We start from the raw sequence: 22,061 nt of genomic DNA on the forward strand, positions 1-22,061 counted from the left end.
CATATTGCTGTTGTGTCTTAGACTCTAAACCCACCAGTAAGGAGACCAGTGCTTTGTTAATCTTTCAGCTCAAATGTCCCATAGCTTAATGATTTTTGTCTTGCTCCTTGATTCAACCTGATTCAGAGGCCTTACTTTGCCATATTACTGTATATATGAACAGTGTGGTGTACATCACCCCATCTCCCCAGGGTGATGGAGCAAAAAGAATCCTAAACGTCTCTTGGTGATTATTGGTTTATATGAGTTTCCCCTTTGTGTACTGCTCCAGAAGTCTTGATATAGGTTTGATCATTATCCATGTTTTAAGACCCCTAGTACAGTGCTCTGGGAAGAATTTTATCTATCACTTTGTATGGGAAGAAATCCTTATGTGTGTTACCTAGAGGCTCTATTAAGCTTTGATTTGGAAAAAAGTTAAACTTATACAATTACTTTAAAACACTTTACATGGCCATATTATGTAGAATTATTTCTAGAGAATGCATATTAGAGAATGTATTGGATTTAAATTGCCTGTTTTTTTTTAATTAAAATCAAATGTGTGCTGATACTAGCCATTAACCTTCAGACTTAGGCACAGAACTAAAGACGTCTGGAAAAGCAACCAGCCTAATTGTCCATTTGCCTTGCCATCTTAACATTAACTTTGCAAAGTAGCTTATTAATTGTCAGACAGTATAGAGCAGTGCTCATGAAATGACATGCTCTTTCACTTTATTCCCTTGTTTCTGAAATTTATTCTGTCTGCCTTAGTGGTTTATTACTTTCTCCCAAAGACTTAAACAAATATGCATCAATTGGCATAATTTGACACTTGTTAAAAAAAGACATTCTTGGAATGGAGCATGATATTGTTTTTTCACCTCAGATTGGCTTTAGTGTATACTCAACTTTGCACTATGGTTAAAAAGTTGTTTCTTAAATGAGCACATTATCCTTGGTTTTGTCCTGTGGGTAAAGTCCTCTGTTTGGAATGTGTACTGTTATTTGACCTAAAGGCATATTTTCTTAACTGCTCCATTTCTATTATAACATATTTCTGTTTCTTTGGTTCACAGGATATATTTACATGTCCTGAATTACTGTAATTACTCAGCCACTATCCAGCTAAACTTTTATATGCACACTCTGCACCTGGATAGTTTATTTGCATTTTAGGTATACCTTTCCCTCCCCTGCTGCTGTAATTGGGACAAATAGGACTTGTTATCACCAGGGAAAACAGTCATTCTCTTTTTCCCCACATTAAATGCTGTTCCCTTAAACACTTCAGTGGAAACCCTGTCTCTAGAGAAATGACATTTTTCACAATTATTTGAAAAATGTGTTTTTCTGTGGTTGGCACCATTATTTGCTTGTGGATTTTATCCAGGTAAATGGGAAAATAATAGAAAGACTGACTGACAGAGAGAGAGAGAGAGAGAGAGAGAGATTCATAGAGAAAGAAGACAGAAGAAGAGAGAATATTTAACCCTAATGAATCTATATATAGTCACTGTAAATATGTTTCTTAACATAAAGAGGAGATCTCCAAAGATTCATTTTGCTAGAATGAATCTTAGTTTAATATTTATTTTTGAGGGAAATAGGTTTTAAATATATTGATTTAAAAAGGCTCACTTTAGATTTTGTCTTCAAAGTAATTTGTAGACTTTTCAATTTAGATGTGTCCCGATGGTTGAGAAAGTTGTGAAGATACAAACAAACAAAATTTCATAACTTATTTTTATTATCATTATTAAAAATTGGTTCATTTTGTTCTTAGATTAAATTTACTTTCAGTAGATATATTTTCTATATTATGGATAAATGAGGTAAATAAATTAAGAACCCGGTTGTTGTCCTTCTGTCTATTTAGAATGTCTTCTGTATCCCTAACTAAATCATACTCAAACTTGGAAGACACTGTTCCAATAAGACTTTCTCCATACAATTATACCTCACTGTTGAATGCTACTTTAACCTTCCCTTTAGCTGGGGTCCCATATCACATCAGGCCTCCGGTTGCTTAATGACACTGGTATTTATGCTTTAGTGGGAAGGAATCGTCAGTGTGATACAGTAACTGTTATGGTTTGGCTTTGTGTCCTCCCCCAAATCTCATCTTGAATTGTAATCCCCATAATTCTCATGTGTCATGGGAGAGACCCAGCGAGGGGTAATTGAATTATGGGGGCAGTTTCTCTCATGCTATTCTCATGACAGTGAATGAGTCACAAGATCTGTGGGTCACATCACAAGATCTGATGTTTTATAAGCATCCGGCAATTCCCCTTCTGACATTCATTCTCTCTCCTGCTGCCTTATGAAGAGGTGTCTTCCACCATGATTGTAAGATGCCTAAGGCCTCCCCAGCCATGCGGAACTTTGAGTAAATTAAAACTCTTCTCTATGAATTATCCAGTCTTGGGTATTTCTTCATACATCATGAGAAAGGATAATACAATAACTGATCAAAGACGTCAGAACCAGAAGACTCTGATTTTTGAAATCTGAATTTGAATTGTTTTGACATTCACTACCTGCATGGCCTTAGTCACGATTACATTTTCTTCTCTAGTTTAAAACTTACTTATTCAACAATAAGTAAAACAAATGAAAACAACTTGTTGACCATCAGATAATCCTGGATATAAAGATAATTAAGACACAGCCTCTGTCTTCAGAAAGAAAATAGGATGGAGTACTGTCTTTAGACATAGGCAAGAAAAGGGCTTGAGCTGGGTTCACTAAACTTGAGTTTAGTGAAGGCCTCCTCAGTCTGTCTCCCCTCCATCAGCTCCTCACCTTCATGGCTATAGCCTGGGGGCCAAGGAGGCATGTCCTGCCAACATCCTTCTTCTAAACTGCTCTTTAGGTACTCAAGATTCCACAACTTTATGTAAACAGCCCCAAGGCCACATACAGGGCATGCATAATCCTCTATTTCTGTCAGTTTTCTTAGGGGCAAAAAGTACTATTAATGTGTACCCCAAAGATCTGAGCAGTGGCTGAGAGACAGATTGGCAGGCTGGCTGCTCATCCACATGGTTACACACTAAGCCTCTCCTAAGTGAGAAGAATAAAAGAGATGAGCCATGGGCCAGGACATTTGAGGCTTAAAAAATTCTAAACTTGAACCTAGAGTTATAGTCATTGCAAAGATATAATTGCCAAGGCCACACACAATGGATCAAGCCTGTAATTCCAGCACTTTGGGAGGCTGAGGTGAACAGATCAAGAGTTCAAGACCAGCCTGGCAAACATGGTGAAACCTCATCTCCACTAAAAATACAAAATGTTGCCTGGCGTGGTGGCACACACCTGTAATCCCAGCTACTCAGTAGCCTAAGGCAAGAGAATCACTTGAACCTGGGAGGCAGAGGTTGCAGCGAGCTGAGATCAGGCCACTGCACTTCAGCCTGGGCAACAGATTGAGACTCTGTGTCTATAGATAGATAGACAGATATAGGTATAGTTTTCAAGATAGATGAACAGAATATAATGTGAGCAGTTGTGAGCTTGATTTAACTTTTACATATTGAAATATATGAAACACAGAGATCTCCAATGAATTCTTGTCCCATATTAATATCTAAACCCCAACTGAACTCTCACAAATACTAAATAGGGTCTGATTTAATAAAAGGACATTTATTGTAATTTAACCTAAGTTGTCAGAGAGGCCACTTTCTTCTTGGTAGAAAGAAAACATAATCTTGATTTAGGCAGATAAATAGAAAGTACCTAATCAAAGTGTAGAAACTCGGGCATTCTACATAGATCCTAATGCTTGCATGATGCTCTTTGGGAAGAAAGCCAAGTTGACATGGGGAGAGGCCCCTTGTTCAACAAAGCCAAGCCATAGGTTTTAAAGAGGATTTGGCATTTAGTTTACTTAAAATGTTAGAAAACATGATCTACTATGGTATTTATTTCCTTTGGTTTGGCTTTACAGTTTTGGGTTTTTGCCCTTCAAAGATGAGAAAGAGGAGAACCAGCTTTGTTACAAACCTATATTGCTGAATTTTAATTGTTTTATAATTATTTCTGGCAAGATTATATAAAGCTTACATATCCCTTAAAGTAGCCACTTTAAAGGTCTATCAGATGGTGAAGTTAAAGGGCTAAACAAACAAATACTTTTTGTATTTGGCTGAAATGTGACATCACAATTTCTGTGCAATCGGATTAAAGTCATACATCTGAGCTTATCACACTGCCTTGAAATTAAGCAAAAGAGCAAGAACTCCCCTTTCAACATGAGGACAACAAGTAAGAAAGTTAAACACATCAAAGTCCAAATAGAGATTTCAAAGAGGAGATTTTCAATATGAATCTATGCAATAGTACAGGAAGAAGACATAGAAAAACTGGCTAAATATTCTCCAGGCTTATAGGCCCAATCAAAGACAAAGATTTATTCTCAGGCTACTTGATCAGTCACTGAAATCCATTGGATTTCTCAGTTTGAAATGAAGGCCAAAGCCAGTGAATAAAATGTGAGAGATAAACTACATTTTACTGCTAAAAGTTTAATTTAAGCAATATTTGAGTATGTGTGAAATATAAGCTTTTAGATCTCTTCTCCTTTAACAGATTTTATGAATTGCCCATTCCATCTCTACCTCATGAACATTTCATCTATTTTGGATAAAGTATGGCTTAAAACATTAGTACTAACCCTACTGTTAGTATTTTGTTTAAAATGTAGCAGGGAACAAATATTCAAAATCAGGGAAACAAACAAACAAACAAACAAACAAAAAGCAAATGTTCCCTCAATTCCTAACAATTGAGAGTAGGAAGAATAAAATGTAAAGTATTCTGCTTTATACTTTCCCTGTGAGTAATTTTCTTTAAAATCCCAAGTAGAACTCTGAATTTAAAATCATTTTGCAGCAAATTTCAGAATTTTGTTGTTTTTTTCAGTATAGTCTTTCTTGTCATTGTATTTAGTTACATTAACTTATACCCTCACTTTAAAGTAACCTCATACTTAGATCTGAGCCCATAACATATACAATATATGACACAAATATAAAAGAAAGCAAGAAATTGTTTACTATAAAAATGAGGAGAATAGTTAACTTTAGGGAGGAGAGCATTGTGATTGCAAAAAGGCACATTGCAGTCTTCCAAGATTTTGGAAATGGTTTTTGCCTTAGTTGCATGATGATTTGTTTTATAATTAATGCATAAAATGCATTGATCTTTTTAATTATAAGAATGCTGAAATCCATTTTGTCTATTAATGATAAAGTTTTTTCAACAGGATTATAGTCTGACTCTATTAGGTTACAGACTAGACAGTATACTTAACCTACATCTCAAGTTCATGTAGATTTTGAAGAGACATTATTTTATCTCTTCATGAGTTTCCTGAGGATGTTCACTCCATCAAGAATAACTGCCATTCAGCTAAAGTTTAAAAGAAGTGGTTTTGTACCACATCCAAAGCTCTTTCAGAAATCATCTAGTCTCATAGCACAGACGCAGGACATCTAATTATGATGGGAAAAATTTTTTGACCATGAAAAAAGGAACATCACATCGTGACTGAACAAAAGCTGTCATTAAAATACAAACTCTGGCCCGGTGCAGTGGCTCACACCTGTAATCCCAGCACTTTGGGAGGCAGAGGCAGGCGGATCACCTGGAGAGTTTGAGACGACCCTGACCAACATGGAGAAACGCTGTCTCAACTAAAAATACAAAAATTAGCCGGGCATGGTGGCGTATGCCTGTAATCCCAGCTACTCGGGAGGCTGAGGCAGGAGGATTGCTTCAACCTGGGAGGCAGAGGTTGCGGTGAGTCGAGATCGCGCCATTGCACCCCAGCTTGGGCAACAAGAACAAAACTCCGTCTCAATAAATAAATAAATAAATAAAACCTCTTAGCTCAGCACGTTGGCGCATGCCTGTAGTCCCAGCTACTTGGGAGACTGAGGTTAAAGGATCACTTGAGCCAGGAGTTTGAGGCCACAATGCGCCAAAATCACACCACTGCACTCCAGCCTAGACAACAAAGTGAGACCGTTTCAAATAAAAAAAAAAAAGGAAAAAAAGAACTTTCTTTAATAATAAAATATTCCACAAAATATTTTATTACAGCTAATCCCATCCTTTCAGCTGACCTTATTTTGGTACAAATTTAGGTGTTTATATAGTCAATTTGATCAATATTGCAGTAAATAAAAGATGCTGACTAAGGTGACTTGGAGGATTAATTTTGTAGTGCAAGCTCAATAAATGGTTAAATATTTATTGTTTGATCAAATTCAAGGGAATCTATTTTACCTTGAAGTAAATCAGTATATACAAAGGAATAAAATGCTTTTCTCTGCAACATCTTCTAGGACTTTTGCGCTGATAATATCAGCATCAGTTTCTCCAATGCATTTGTGGCAGGAAATGGGCAAGGATTTATTGAGTAGACAAAATTGTGAACTGTAGTATCAGTCGGAAATATCTGGGTAAAACATAACTGAACATCTTTACTGTTTGAAGGTGAGTCTTCTAATTATATATGCTCAACAAAAAGATATATCTACTTTCCTCAATCTCTAGTATTTAAGCATAGGCAGGTGTCTGAGACTTGGGCAATGAATATTTCATGTGATATTTAATTGTTGAGAAAGTGACACAAAAGCACAGAGGCAATTGGAGGTTAATAGTCAACAGTTGCTGACTGAGATTCACTCTCACTGTTTGGACAGAAAGTACTCAGAATAAAAGAGGTGTCTGACATTACGAATGTCTAGGAACAATAGTGATAACAACAGCTTCTGAACCAGAGAGTTCTTGATGTTTGAGACTTGATATGTTCTATATCTCTCTTAGTTCCTGAGTATTTTGTAAGTATTAAGTACATTCTTTTGAAATGCCTGCTTTTCCTTCAGTTAGGTAGATTGACTTTCTATTGATATCAACAGAAGATTCTGATTTATAAAGCAAGAAATCAAATTCTTAGCACTGTATTTTACTGTGTTATGTTTTATTGTATTATTTGTTACTGCTGTAGATACTTATTCTTTTGCCTGAAAGAAAATGGTAATACTCACCTCAGTTCCATTGTTACCTCTTTGTACATAGCTTATGTTTTGTTTGTGTTTATCTTTAAGGCAGAACTCACATTTGCTAGGTTAATGGCATGTTATTCATTGACCTTGCATCCTTTTAGTAATCCAAATCCAGGAAAGCTCTTGAGCAAAGAAGACATGAGAAAGCCCCAAGGGTCACCTATATTCACTTGCACTTGACAAAGCCTACAGAGGGTAGCTTTTACTGGCCTTTTATCCACAAGGATATGGGACATGATATTTGTCTCATCCCCAACACATAAAATGCTATTCCTGCTTCTTACAGAGTAGGACTAAAGCAGAACAAATTAGAATGTGATTTCATAATAGCTAGATTAATTTCTTAATAATTTAATGAAGCAATTAAATTTTTTAATGTGAGGTTTTTGCCATAAGTGTGTGTCTTACTGTATACACACATACACATATAAATACATATATGTATATGTGTACGTATACGTACATGTACATATATGTACATATATATATATATACACAGAGAGAGAGAGAGAGAGAGAGAGTGGGTCTGGCTCTGTCACCCTGACTGAAGTGCGGTGGCACGATCACAGCTAACTGCAGCCTTGACCTCCTTGGACTTAGGCAATCCTCCCATCTCAGCCTCCCAAGTAGCTGGAACTACAGGCGCACACCACCATGTACAGCTAAATATTTTTGTATTTTGTAGAGATGGGGTTTTGCCATGTTGCTCAGGCTGGTCTTAAAATCCTGGGTTGCAAGAAATCTGCCAGCTTGTAATCCTAGAGTGCTGGGATTACAAGTGTGAGCCACTGTGCCTGACCTTTATATATTTTGAGATAGCCCTTGAATTGTCAAGTACTTTCTTTCTTTATACCTATGATTATCTGAATAGGGATTAACTTGCAAAATCTATTTACTGTATTCAATTACTTAGAAAATTATTGAATAATTATTAGAGAGATTAGAGAAGACCTTCTTTGGATCTATACTAGTTCTGAAATTGGACTACTTATTTTCTTCATTTTATTCATCTTTAGATTTATGTGCACCACAAGACCCTTAATTTACAGCACAACTATACATGGATATAGATAGAGAAGTATAAAATATTTCTCCTTTTGAACAAAATGAGCCTAAAAATTTTATATTCAGTATTTTATTAAACTATGAACAAATTAAACATGCAAACTCTTAAAGGACTTTACACATTCAGTAGAGAGGAGAAAGTGTGGCTAATAGATAAATGTATTTTTAACTTTGTCAGTGTGAAATTTAGTAATGTAATAATGTTATCATCTAGATGAGTAATTGTAAGTCATTTTAAAAATTGGTACAGTGTAATAGGTCTAACGAATAAGAGATATTTTTGAGCAATTCATAGGAAAGAATTAGATTTTATCTTTAGCCACTCTAACTAGTAATAGTTGGAGTTATTGCCAACATTTAAGAATATCTATTAAAAAACAAATAAAAATCAAAGATGAGAAAAGCAAGAGATTTTGTTTTAGATACTTTATTCTCAGTTTATTTTTATGACAGTATGGTTTTCTCATATAGCATTGAATATGATCAGGCATAATTGTGATTCAAATTACTTATTATGCTTGTTAAAATTTGACTTATTTATGACATTGCTAACCACATACATACCTTCAGTAAGAATACAATCAGCATGTAGCAGCTTCCTTTATGTCATTATACAATAAGTTTACTACTTCAGGCATACATATATATATATATATGATATACATATAATATCAAGTAATGAACTATATATAGAGAGTAGACTGTGTGTGTGTGTGTATATATATATGTGTGTGTGTGCATATATTTACCTGTGCTTGATTTACTATGCATTATTTTATTTGTATTATTACTTGTCATGGCTTATCCTCACTGGTTAAAAAAAGTGTTTATCTGACAAAATGTGAATCCAGCTTTACCAATAGCTCCATGAAAAATCTAATATCCTTTGAAACATAAATTGCTAATGGTATTGGTTTTCATTTTATAAATCCTTATTGATCCATAGTGAATTAAACATGTAAATTGCAGTGCCTTGGAAACAAGCAGTATCTTTCTTTCTAAAACAAATCTGTAGAACTTTTAATTTTTTAAATGAATTGCCACAGAAGGATTGTATATTTTCATGTAAAAGTTTTCAATTGTTCTATTATGCAATAAAATATATATATTTTTATAACCTGTTTTAGAATACAAAAATACTATATTTACAAAAGAGTATGACCATAATAGTTCTACTTTTTCAATAAGGGGATTGGATTAAGCCCCTTGCCTTGCTGTGATTTAAGCTACCTCTTTGACTAATGTTATGGTAGTGGGGTTTGCAACTTGTCAAGAAAATAAAAAGACAAAAATTATTAGATGGCATTGTCATACATTCCCGTCTATCACAATAATTTCTATTAAATCACATAATAATAGTAATGCATGAAAAGCTGTATCAGTTATACACTATGACAAATTTAAAAGATTATGATATATACATTCTTTGCATTTCCTATTATTTTTTAGGAAATATATTCACATTTTCCTCCTCTAGTTTAAGCTTTGAAACTTATTTGGTAATTAAATACAATTATTCATCAAAGTCCATACATTATTCCAATTTCCATAATATTTACCTATTTTTTATTTCAATATTCTACACAGAGTGCCACTTTGCAATGTACTGAATGTACCCCACATGTACCATTACATTGGGAGGCTCACAATTTCAACATATGGAATTTGGAGGGACAGGTGGAGGTGAAGCTTTTGAAAGTTGATGAAGTTATAAGGGTGGAGCCCTCATTAATGGAATTAGTGCCATTATAAAAGAAACCCCAGAGAGCTCTCTTATCCTCTTTCTGTCCTGTGAAGATACAATGGAAGCCTATAAACTGGAAAAGGACCCTTGCCAGCATCTGACCATGCTAGCACATTGATCTTGGACTCCCCAGTCTCCAGAACAGATCATTTTTTCTTGTTTGTGGGAGACTTAGTCTATGGTACTTTGTTATAGCAGCCCCAGATAAGTAAGACACACATTACATTTACTTGTTATGTCTCTCCAGATGTCTCCGCCTCTTGACTGGGGCAGTTTTGCAAACTTTTCTTATTTTTGACTGATAGTTTTAGTATAGACTAGTCAGACATTTTATAGAATGAGAGTTTTCATAATTTTTTCTCATTATTAGACTTGGTTTCTGACTTTTGGAGTGGAACGTCATGGAGGAAAAGCATCATTTTCATCATATCACAAGGCAGTGTTTTATCAGCATGATTTAATCAGCATTGATATTAACCTGAACAACCTAGCTGAGATGGTGTTGTGTATGTCTTTTTCAACAGATATATTTGTATCAATAAAGTATCTATCTCTATATACACGCACACTCACAAACACACACAAATCTGTGTGTATATTTAGCTAAACAGGAATATATTCTGATGCTTCCAAATTTATTCTGTTACCACATGGGTCATTCTAGCTTTTTCTCCTGGTTTATCTATAATTTTCCACTCCAACAGTGAGAATTTTGACTCCTTCTATCTACCATTCATTTATTTTATTTTAAAAATCTTATTATAAATCTGTCTTGGTATAAGAATTGTTGTCCTGTACCACCATGAGAACTTTTTAAACTACAGTACAGTATTACATACAGTTCCTTTTGCAATGTGTTTTACAGACTCAACTCATTTCCAATATTACTTAAATCAACACCTTTTTCACTAACCAGTTTCAGTGAGTTTCTTTCCAATATTGGTAATGCACTTAGGTTCCTTTGTCAGAATTGGAATTCTTTCCTGAGATCTACCAATCTCTAAAAATATGGACACATATATAGATCTAAATTATTGTTTTAATTTGAATTTCCCCGGTGATAAGTAATGTTAAGTGTTATTTCCCATGTGCATTTGTCATCTATACCCTTTTTGATACAATTTTGGTAAATTTTAAGGAACAAAATTAAACCAGAAAAAGCAAACCCAAATATACTTAGGTATAATATCACAAGTGAGCTATTGATGTATAATATCATAAACGAATGATTTTGGTAGAATTTCTGCTATTAATTGTATTAAAAAGGATAAAATATGAGTTAGTAGTTTCAATTACATGAGATAACAAAAAAGGTAGCCATGTTAATTTGGTGCCAAACTTTGGTAAATTTATTCAAAATACTCTAATATGAATAAACACTATAACTGTTTTAAGACACATTTTACAATACTGTATCTGGAGCTATTTCTTTAAGGTCAAATTATCATTCAGTTACTTTCCTAAGAGATGTTAAGTAGGACCAGGGAAAAGTACGTACGTTGATTGGAGCAGAGCCGTTCTCTGCCTTACTAATCTCTTTTTAACAAGAACTATTAAAAACTACGTGGCCTACGTTAAGCTAAATAGATGAGGACAATGGGAAGAAAACAAAAAAAGAAGAACCAAACTTACATAAAACATTTTAAAAAAGAGCTCATTATGATTTTTTAGCTGAGCTACTCACTCATTCATATTTAATTCAACAAAAATATTTTATTTCTATTTGGTTTCAGATACAGTATAAATTTTTTTGTTTTGTTTCGAGATGGAATCTCATTCTGTCACCTAGGCTGGAATGCCATGGTATGACCTCAGCTCGCTGCCACCTCCACCTCCCAGGTTCAAGCAATTCTCCTGCCTCAGCCTCCCAAGTAGCTGGAACTAGAGGCACCCACCCCCACGCCTGGCTAATTTTTGTATTTTTAGTAGAGACGGGGTTTCACCATGTTAGCCAAGATGGTCTCGATCTCCTGACCTTGTGATCTGCCCACGTTGGCCTCCCAAAGTGCTGGGATTATAGGCATAAGCCACCGCACCTGGACATACATTTTTAGAAGATATTAGTATACTTTGTTTTTAAAATAATAAATACCACTTCCTTATTATGTATATTTATATATGCATACTTAACAATATGGTGAATAATGACCATGTATCAGGCTCTGTTCTAGGCACTGGAAGTTGTCAGTAAATAAAGGAGGCCAAAATCCCTGCCTTAGAGACATACATTTTGGTGTCTAAAATGAGAGTCAGAAAATAAATAACATTAATACACAAAATATAAATCATATTAGATAATGATATATATTATGGAGTGTTGTTTTTTACATTGTATTTTTGCCATGTAAATATTTAAATTTTTACATGGAGTTATGAGAAGAGTTAATTCAAAAGGTGAACTCCAAAGGGAGGGAGTTCATGAAAGTTTCCAGGGAGGCCCCACCTCTGCTGAGCTACTGCTCTGGGACATGAGTATAGAGTGGAAGGAAAGAGAGGATAAACTGGGCCCTAAATGCCATCTATATCTTTCCATCAGCAGCATGTCTAATAACCAGAAACTTCTAAGAATGGTAGTCACTGCTTCACTTCTTTCTTCCAAAGCTCTTGCAAAGAACAAGAGTTGCAATGACCAAACTAAATCTATGCTGAACCATACAGAAATGAGAATTTAGAGAATGTACCCAGTTTCATTCTTGAGCAGTGAAGCAACAGTAAAAAGTCATCATTTATATTTAATCTTTTAAATGTATTTAACTTCCAAAGACAATAGCAATATCATGATTCCATAAAGCATAAGGGAATTACTGCTTACACAACAAAGACAGACATACTAACCCTCTCTTCAAAACAGTAAAACATCCCACATAGTTCATCTTGGTAATGAACTATGAATGATGTTCATTGTTTTAGCTGACATATATTTCTCTTTTTAAAATTAATATTTTGAAATTAAATATTGAGATATAGGATTAACTACTATTAGCATTATTTTATTTAACATGTTTTATTTTGGCAGTTAAAAGAGAGCCAATTCAAAGGCATCAGTTAATATTTACAAATAATATAAAACTGTTTAGATGGTTATGGTAGGTATGTATAAATTCTTTTTTTTTATGACTGCACAACCCATATCTGCTTTTTTCTCAGCAAGCATGTCAAATAATTGTGATTTCTTACCTTTATTCCTGGAGAATTTGTGTTATTAACAATCATGTTTTTAATATATTCTTGAATTTTCTATTAATTTTACCACAAGCTTTAGAGTAGTAAGAAGTATCCTTGATTATATTCTGAGTTTTAAGTGTATTTATCCCTGCCTACATTGTGTATTGACAACTCATTTTTTCTTGATAGTAATAATTCATTGTCTCAGTCGACTAGGGAAATGGACAAGGTAAGCCTAATGACTGCCCCAATTTATTGCTTAGAGAATGTTAATAGGCCATGGCACAGGACTGGGAAATCCAGGAAACCTACTCCAAGTGAGGAGACACAGCTAGAAGTTTGAAGAAGTCAAGATAGCTAGAGTTCATAAAAAAGAGTACAGGAGAAGGGAAAACTGCAATAAAATAAAATCCAGAGATCTCAAAAGATTCGTCCAGAATATTCAGTTAAGTAGAAATCCGTGCATGTGTGTGAGGAAACTATCAAAATCCAGAGAAAACCACCTGAAAAGTTTAGAGAGAACAATGCTTGAGACTTACACAGGGCCGGAAACATGCCTGTTTTCCACAGCCAGAGACACATTCTTTCATATTTGAGAATTTGTCTCTCTTTTTTTTCTTTTCTTTCTCTCTCTCTCTCCTTCTCTCTTCCTTTCTTTTTTGACAGACTTTTGCTATTATTGCCCAGGCTGGAGTGCAATGGCATGATCTCAGCTCACTTCAACCCCTGCCTCCTGGGTTTCTCCTGCTTCAGTCTCCTGAGTAGGTGGGATTACAGGCACCTGCCACCACGCCCGGCTAACTTTTTGTATTTTTAGTAGACACAGGGGTTTCACCATGTTGGCCAGGCTTGTCTCGAACTCCTGACCTCAGGTGATCCACCTTCTGCCTACATTTAGTAATTAATTTTATTACAAATTTCTAATGAATTGTAAATTATTTCAGCAAAATTCTACTTCTCTTTTCATCCCTTTGTGTAAACCTGTTAATAATGAACCCATCACTCATATCCAGTTTAAAGATTAACATGGATTGACAGTAAATACTTGTGAATTTTTTCAGGTAAAAAAAATGTATGCTATAAGATGTACTTTCATTTTTGATGTTTTTCTTCTATTAGAAATAAATAATTTTATTTCTATGTTATTATACTGGATAATATTTTGTCTTCCATATTACTTATTATTTTTCTAATTTCCTAGTCTATTTTCTAATTTTTATTCCACATTAATTATAATAATATAAAAGTTCCCCTTCATATATTTGATTAGATTTTCTTTTTGGTGTGTGTGTGACAGTCTCACTCTGTTGCCCAGGCTGGACTGCAGTGTCGTGATCTTGACTCACTGAAACCTCTGCCCCCCGGGTTTCAAGCGATTCTCCTGCCTCAGCCTCCCAACTAGCTGGGATTAGAGGCATCCACCACCATGCCCAGATAATTTTTGTATTTTTAGTAGAGACAGTTTCCCCATGTTGGCCAAGCTGCTCTCAAATTCCTGGCCTCAAGTGATCCACCTGCCTCAGCCTCCCAAAGTGCTGGGATTACAGATGTGAGCCACCACGCCCGACCTGATTAGATTTTTATCAGTGACTTCTGTGTGCCTCATGGTTTCTAATTGCACTTCAGTCTCTATTTAGCTGCTTAGTCATCACATCTTTGAGATCTTGAGCTCACGTTAGCAAAAGGTTCTAATTTTGTCATATGAGACACTTCAGGGAATTTTTTGGCCACTTATTTTTTGAAAGTATTACATTTTTAATCCTTCTTTTTCAAATTTACTTACCCTTCTGTCATGAGATTTTATATTTGCCATATTATTTATTTCTAGTTGATTCATGTTTAATCCAAGATTTTTATTACAACATGCCCAGATATACTGTTTGCTTTAATGTAGTGAACCTGCGATAACATTTCCCATGTAGAACTTCTCTGTTTTTCCACCTTCAGAATGACACACTTTGGAGAGTAGTGTTGCTTTTTAATTCCTCTTTTGCTTGGAGGTGAAAATGAGCTTGGGAAGAACTCACTGGGAGTATTACATATCATGTTTGCAAATAGGGCTCTATTTTTTCTCTTAAACATTATATTAAATTTCCTGTCCCAGAGCAATCAACAGGAAACTCACCTGATTTCCATGGCCTTTTATTTGCTTTCATACTCAAAATAGTGTCCTCTAAGAGAAAAAGTGCTGATTCCTTTTTCTGCTTTTGTAGGCTTTAAAGCTAGTGTGTAGAACAAGAGAAAAAACTGGAGGCTCAAAACCAAAATTTATAAATAAATATGTAATATTTCTAACATTTGGTAATGTGGAAAGGGATAAAATATTTATAACGAAATTATATAGTACAGATTGGAATCACTTGCCTCTAGGAAAGCCTTAGTCAAAACAGACAACAATATAAGATGGTTTATGCATGAAAGTAGAAAGGAATGAATGATATAGTTTTCATTAACAGAAACCCATGTAAATATAATTAAGCACTTATTTAGACATGAGTGCCAATGCATTTGTGTCTTCCCTTTGGGTTTTAATTGGGTGCTGATGCTGTGAACCATATGTACATATTTATAAATAGCAAACATTAACTTGCATACTTTGCAGAAAGTATCACCATAATGCTAAGTATAATTTTTATTAGTTCAGGCTCATTATCTTAACAATTTTAAAGAGAACAATATTCTCCATGAGATGCTACAAGCCTACATTCTGTTAAAATCAAAACATTAAAGAATGAACATATTGGCTGAGCAGTACTACTCCAGAAATGTATTGAGAATCATGTCCTTAGAAATTCTATATATAGTGGAAGATGTAGTAGCCAAATGAAAAGCATCTTTTTTTAATTCTCTAAATTCACTAATCAATTTAGTGTATGAGAGAAATAAATTTACATATTTCATGTTATCAAGAACATTTTGTAAAAATATGTTTATCACTAAAGGCCATCGTCCCCTCTTTTTGAAGCCATCTGCAACTTTTTAATGTGTACAATCAGTATTAATTTAAAACTTATTTATTAATATACCCACACATGTGCACATACTTATATGCTGCATATAAAGCGCTGCACTTTGAAAGAGAAAATAAAACATAAAATCAGTTACTAATTTTTATGAATTTATCATCTAACTGAGGGGAGCAAGATAAGCATATAAAGCGTTGACGTTCATAAAAGCTAATTTGTGGTATAAAAGAGCAGCAAAAGAAATATTATGTCTAAGAAAAAGAATTATAACAACTATGTATGACATAATAAAGTGGGCAATGGTTGAACTGAACATCAACATATGAAGAGAATGTTGTTACAGAGGTTAAGTGGTAAGAGAATAAGCAGCTTCAGGTAGCTGGGCACTGATCTGACCCTCAGACTGTGGTGTCCTCAGGAGCTATCTGTCATTGCGCACAGTCATCCTTCAATGACCTCCAGTTGAAAGTAAACAATTTCACAGAAAACCAGTATTAGACAAGGTCACATTGTGCACTGCAAAGGAGACAAAAAGCTAAGCCTAGAGAAAAAAAAAAAGGTCACTGATCATACCCCAAAATTATCAAACATTTCCTTTTCTCAGCTTACTGCTGCTTCCTTCCAATGAAAACTTCAACCTCATTTCAAGTTTTCATCTTTCTAGATCTGATAGATAGGATACACAATCTTGGCCTTACTCTTTCTTCCTGAAAGGAAAAAAAAAATCTTGTTTTAAGGAACCATCCTCCAAATCACTAAACACAATCCCAAATTCTATAAGTATTTCCTAAAATTTTAGTGAGATGTCTCATAATTCTGGTTTATGCTTTTCCTTGCAATGAACTACTACGCCCAACTTTGTTTAAATACAAGTGTGCTTCTAGTGGTCTTTTGGCTGGAGAGCATTGGCAGTGTCTGAATAATATTATTACAGCGGGTGGGATGCTTCTGGCTTCATAAAGAGCTTAGTGTTGCCAGTTGCATTACTAAGGATGCTAAAAACAAAGGGTTGGCTCAGTCAAGGATTAAAAAGAGTAAATAAAAGGATCATTTACAAATGTGTGGGAAGAGTTAAGAGAAGAGAGAAGATTCTGAGGCATCCAGGAATAGTAACATCAGAAAGCATTCATCACCTCCAGTCTTGAAAAGCAGAGGAAGCTATATTTTTGTCATGTAGTGCTAGATATAAGAACTGCTTGTCAAAAGCTGAGGTCTTCAGCAAATAAATACAGCTATTGGTAAGCAACTGAGACTTTAAATTATTAACTAACTGGGGCACATAAAAGTTTGGACAAGGGTAAAGATTGTGGAGATTGGATCTGGAGGATAAATGGAGAATATTAAGAATTAAACAAAAGGGGTTGATTTTTATCTATGTATAATTGTGAGCATGCATTCAGGATAAAGTTCAGCATCAGAACCACTATTCTGAAAATAGTGAAAGAGAAATGTATTCCTTAGAAACAGATTTTTTTTCATACTTATCTTGTCATAAAGTATCTATCCATAGTACATTTAGGAAAGATGGGGTTGGAAAGCAAAGTGGAGGCCAAATTGTAGAAACTCTCAGAAGTTAAACTACAGAGATTAGGTATTATTCCCCAAAAAGGATTTGGAGATTTCAGCTGGGTGTGGTGACTCATGCCTGTAATCCCAGCACTTTGGGAGTCCAAGGTGGGCAGATCCTCTGAGGTCAGGAGTTCGAGACCAGCCTGCCCAACATGGTGAAACCCTGCATCTACAAAAAATACAAAAATTAGCCAGGCATGGTGGCAGGTGCCTATAATCCCAGCTACTTGGGAGGCTGAGGCAGGAGAATTGCTTGAACCAGGAGGCGAAAGTTGCCAAGATTGCGCCACTGCACTCTACCCTGGGCGACAGAGTAAGATTTTGTCTCAAAAATATAAATAAATAAATAGAGATTCCAACACTGCATTTAAAGCAATGTTTAAGCAGAGTTAATACGGTGTTAGGAATGGTAGAAATATGTCAGGTAGAAACAGGAACAGGAGTAAAGTTTGAGAATTGGCGTTTACAGATTTTAATGATTTTGAGATGTGAAGGATCTAACATAAAATGATAGCATTATAAGATCCAAACAAATAATTACATATTGAACAATTTACCAATGAATTTGTAGGTGACTGATTAGCACTAGCAGCCATGGAGAAGGATAGAATTAAATGTACTTGAAGTTTTCAGCTATGGCATTTGGGAAATGGCAGAATCTCTATATTATAAAATCAAATTAAGAGAATTTTGTTGTGGACAAAAAATCTCACTTGAAGTCATGCCATTTATAAGTCAATACCAGTAATAATTGAAAATATGACAGTGGTGCAAAGAGGTTAGTTTAGGAATAAATGAGGACATATCTGTACATCCATTTCAGGAGATTCAAAATGCAACAAAATTGAAATTATGTCAGAAGACTACGGCAAGGAGAAGATTGAGACAAATAGGAACAGGAGGGAAAAAAAGAAAAAGAAATTGAGATCACACGAGAGGGGCATGGTTTGGAAAAGATACTTATGAATTCTAAAGGGAAGCTTTTAAAGACAGGGTAGAAATTCAGGCATATGAAAGCTACATATCAAAGAGCATTAACATTAGTATGATACAAGGGTTTCAAATCATTTTCCCATGATAAGCAATAGGATGCTTTCATTTAAAATGAGCAGAGGTATGCCAAAGTGGTGAGATATTTAAAAGACACCTAATTTTCTAGCAGAATATAGTAAACATATTAAGAGAAGAGTATGGCAATCAGAAATTTAGCAAGAAATAAATCTGCACACTGATACAATTTTTTTTCTCTTCTCCATCCATGTATTTGTGGTAAAAACATTTCTCCATGACTGTTTTTCCTGTTGTATCCATTTGGGGACATTAAAGCAATTAATATACCTGTATTACACATATTTGCTGCCTTTAAATCGGCTATCCAAATTAATTGGATAATTTCTGCAAATAATATAAAAATGTAAGAATGTGTACGGCATAAGTTTAGTAAATGCTTGATGCCTGGAGCCTCAGCCACAGTTTCTGAAGCAATGTTTTCAAATACAATGAAATTAGAATCATAAAATATTGAGTCAACCCTTTATTTTCTATACTTTAAGTAATCTCCCACTTTCTGTGGGAGGATAGTAGCTTAACGGAGGTGGAAACCTAATTCCAAGTTGCAAAAATACTTCTTGCCATAAACGTGAGAAGTTTATTTTCCCTTTGAATTAAACCATTTAGCTAAACAGATAATTACTCCAGTTGTCAAATGAATTTAGGATGTGTGTGACAAATGGTGCCATCCCTTCCTTTTATTGAGGGCTAGTTGTTATTTATCTTAGAATATGTATTAATGGGTTGTTTCTGCATGGCTATGTAGAGGAGTGAGATACTCTTTTTTTCTTTGCATTCTCCTAGTGAGTTTAGTATGGTGTACTTTACATTCTAGCTTAATGCTTATTCAGTAATAAAATTGTTTTAATAATTTATATTACTTATTAAATTAGTAGTAATGAATGATTACTACTAATAACTCTCAGAATTTAAACTATAGAGATTAGGGATTATTCCCCAAAAAGGATTTGGAGATTTCAGCTGGGTATGGTCACTCATGCCTGTAATCCCAGCACTTTGGGAGTCCAAGGTGGGAGGATCCTCTGAGGTCGGGAGTTCAAGACCAGCCTGGCCAACATGGTGAAACTACTAATAATTTATAATACAAATTAAAATAATGAAAATACATTAATAATCTAATGATAAAAAAGATAAATTAGTAAGAAATAAATACTTTAAAAATTAAAATATAATATCTTAATACTAAGTTATTTTCTTTTGGTCTACCTATGTGAAGAAGGTTTCTGGGTTGGGAGGATATTTTGTTTTTAATTATATTTCCCAAATCATATGTATCATGTAACACACATACACACATATATTCTTTATTTTTCTTCTTCTGTAGATGAGTACTTGGAGTTGCACAGCCATATTCTAACAGAAGCATGGGAAAAAGGGATATGATAGTTCAAAACTTTATCTAAATGGAAATTGTCATTATTTCTCAATTTAAATTATGCTTATGTTACAGTGTAGAGTTTTTATTACATGCAGTATTTCAGTTACAGGAGATGATTGCAGTCTGGAAATGAGGGAGATCAGGACGTATAAATTGGATAAGAAATTTACTTAGGTAAGTACAGATGTATTTAATAACATTGTCTAAGACATTGTGAAAGTTTCTGTAATGGGGAAAAATCACAGGAGCATGTAAAATATAAAAACATATGAAATCACTTAATTAAAAATAATTATGCATTTTTAATAACTAAATAAAACCTTGTGATTTTATAAGATGTCAACTTGTATGTAGATTATGAGAAATTTTTTATAATAAATTCCTTCCACTTTATAATTACCTACACAGAGTAAATCTTGTCCAATAATCTCATTCATCATGTAATAATTATTCTGATGATATCAGTAGGGTTTATCCACCATTTCATAATTTCTGTGGGGAAAAATGAGCTAAGGTAAGTGTTCATGTGCTTAATTTTTATCTCCTCAAAATTTGGCCTGACTGCTCTTAATGTTTGTCTGACTTCTAAGTGATTTCTTTATGCTACACCAGAGGGTGAATAATGATAGAGATCAAACTAGGAGGAAGTTAAAAAACCACAGTTTTAAAGTGGTTGACTGAACCTCTTCAATGTGGTTGAAAATCATAATGAAATATTGATCCAAACATCCCATTTGCATTTCTTTGGTTTCTTCCCTTTGTAGATAAGTGTATTATACATCATGATCAAGATACTAAATTATCTATGACATTTTGCAAAATGATTTTAAAATAATTATTTAACTCTTGCCACATAAAACAACACAGACTTTGATGGAACGCCATTCTCCTTAGGGTGACTTAGAGAATCTATATTTGACCATATATTTGAGGCTCTTACGAGGTTGTATATTTAACTTTAATGCATTAAATCTAGTTTATTTTGTATTCCCATTGGAGAATAAGTTTATGATATTAAGACTAGCCATCTGATCCAACTCTCAGTTTACTCATTTGAGGAATAGTGAACTGCCAGAGAATGAGCTTACTTTGAGTAAAATTAAGCTGTAAATTAAAATGCATACAGCCTTAAAATGCATGGTGTTTAAGACAGGTATTTTCCTCACAGGGATACATGGATAAGTACTCTGGTCTGTACTTGAAGGGGAATTTCTGAATATCTGTGGGATTCTGTCTGTGCAGCTGTCTCCTCTCTCCTACTCTACGCTGTGAAGTTTCACCTGTTGTTTCCAGGACACCCAGCTATTCCCCTTCAGCGTAGGGATTCAGTGAACCTCCAATTTGGCCCTTCCCACCTCCCCTACCCTCACCACCACTAGCATCACCAAGTGCTGCTCCCTCAAGGTGTTAAGTGTGAGCAATCTTAGAGCTAATCCAGTTTGTATTAGCAATCACCATCATTCATTGTGTGATGTCCATTGTCTTCTAAGCCATTGGTTCATGTATTTTATTTTACTTTCCTTTGTTTCATTGTTTCGGTTTTGGTTGTTGCAGGCAGGAAGGCAAATCTGCTCTCTGTTACTCCATATTGGCCAAAAGTGAAAGTTATTTGCTATTATTTTAATTGGAATTATGATGGATAAATAGATCAGTTTGGGAAAAACAGATATATCAATTTGATTGTGTTCTCTAATGCATAAATATGGTATAAAAATTATATTGATATAGGTCTCCATTAGTTTATTACAGTGATGTTTTCTGTCTTTCAAGGTAGAACTGTAGCACATTATACATTATATGTACTCATGGGTATTATCTTAGTCTGTTCCTGCTGCTATTACAAACTATCTTAAATACAGTCATTTATAAACAGGACAAATTTATTGCTCATAGTTATGGAAGCTAGGAAGCTCAAGATCAAGCCATCAGCAGGCCCAGAGCCTGGTGATAGCCAGGTCTGGTTTTGGTTTTCAAGAAGTCACCTTGGTGTGTCTTCACTTGGCAGAAGGACAGAAAGCCAAAAGGGCCTACCTAATTTC

This window comes from Pongo abelii, chromosome 22 (assembly GCF_028885655.2).
Source record: "Pongo abelii isolate AG06213 chromosome 22, NHGRI_mPonAbe1-v2.0_pri, whole genome shotgun sequence".
In the NCBI taxonomy this organism is placed as follows: domain Eukaryota; kingdom Metazoa; phylum Chordata; class Mammalia; order Primates; family Hominidae; genus Pongo; species Pongo abelii.